This window comes from Pygoscelis adeliae, unplaced genomic scaffold, assembly GCF_000699105.1.
Source record: "Pygoscelis adeliae isolate BGI_AS28 unplaced genomic scaffold, ASM69910v1 Scaffold621, whole genome shotgun sequence".
Classification (NCBI taxonomy): Eukaryota; Metazoa; Chordata; class Aves; order Sphenisciformes; family Spheniscidae; genus Pygoscelis; species Pygoscelis adeliae.
Window position 1 is genome coordinate 602,342 of NW_008824052.1, and position 1,699 is coordinate 604,040.

Here is a 1,699-nt window from a genome sequence, read left to right on the forward strand (position 1 = left end):
GAGAAATACGCCCACCTAACCACAGTTATCAGTATGCAAATATGACTATGAGTCAATCATCTTACTCTATAAATAGTGAGCAGCCCAAGAGCCCTTTGAGCTCTCCTGCAGGGCAGCGGGCTGCACGGCGGGATCTCCCCTTGAGTAGGGACGCCTCTCAAGGTTACTCCTCGAGGTTGAGAGATTCCTTGCCGCAACAGATCCTCGGTTAAGTGACTAATAGCACGCTAAACTTTGAAATCTTAACTAAGTGATATAAAGGATTAATTGCGCATGTATAATCCTTTAGACATAAACCTTTGACCAAGTCTGGGACTAGGATTGGATCCAGCCACACCTAGACTCCTCTCTGAGAAGGAGTTTAGAAAGCAAGGGGGTCCTTTCTGAACCTCAGCTCAAGGGGAGGGCCTCCCTGACAGTTTTGTCTGACCCTGTTCTCTATGCAGTAGATAACTAAGCGTACCTCACCATCAAATCTTGTTAAACCACTGTCGCATTTACCACTGAACTTTAACTCACTGTTTTATATCAATAAAGTGTATTGTTGCTTCTCTCTTACGAGTGAAGTGCAGTCTCACTCCACCCGTGACAGCACCCCGCCCAGAGGTGCAGGGCCCAGGGTCACAGCAGCAGCAGCAGTCACACGAACACAGCCCGGTCCCGGCATCTTTTCCAAGAGCTCACAAACACTGTGTGGAATTTCCTGTGAAACCCTACCAAACTCGGGTGGGAGCTGGAGCTGCGCAGCCTGCTCCAAGGATGACAGCTGGAGCTGAGGGAGGCAGCACAGCCACCCTCAGTTCTGGTCACCACAGCTGCACAGAAGCAGGGGCACCAGATTTGCCACTGCTCCCTCTCTGCACCCCAGGCGGCTGGCTGTCCTTCGTAGTGGCCCCAGCTGCAGGCAGGGCCGCCCCCACCGGCACAGCCCTGCCTCCTTCCTCAGGTTCTCACCGAGGAGAGCTTGGGTTTAGAGGAACCCCCGTCCCCTACAGAAAGCCAGGCTCCTCCGCTCCGTCTTCCACAGTGTCTCTGGGTACTGAAAAACAGGTACCAGTACAGCTGTCGTGTTAGTCTGCAGGTTTATTGTGGAGAAGGTTTGCCTTAACAGTACAGAAGAGACAAAAAGCCGATGAAATTCCAGAGCAGCAGCGTACGTGCGCCTCTCACCAGATGCACTATAAACCAGGCAGGCAATGCACAACCAATAGATATTCCAAACACAAGTCACAGGCTTCGGGCATTTCCGCTAAATCACTGCAGGGCAACATTTGTGACGCTCCCCGCTCTCCCACTGCGGCAACGGTGGAATTTCATGGATATTGCCAAAATACCCATCATCGCACCCGGCAGATGAAACGCTAATCCCCATCGCTGAGCACCGCGGGAGTGTCCAGGCAGACACCAAGCACCACAGCAGTTAGGACTAGGCACAAAGGCCAGACAAGGCTGCAGCACGACAGTATGTTCAGAACCTGGACTGCTCACTCATACGCAGAAAAAGCTCCGTGAGGTCATTGTTAACAAGAGACCTGTTTTTTAAAATCATGGGTTACCCACGGTGTGACTGAAGTTACTGTAGTGTTTTTTTTTCATTTAAGATGCTCTGCTGTGGTTTACACAGTGGAAGCAAACTGCCGTGACAGATTTTGTAAGCCCAAATAGGCCTCACTTTCCATTTCAGTGCTTGCTTACTGCT

General features: G+C 51.1%; 1 protein-coding gene across 1 annotated transcript in view; it reads left to right on the forward strand.

Annotated features, from left to right (window-relative positions):
- The window catches only part of GALM (galactose mutarotase (aldose 1-epimerase)), an 18,300-nt gene that overhangs the window by 15,319 nt on the left and 1,282 nt on the right, over window positions 1–1,699 (forward strand). The window lies entirely within an intron of this gene.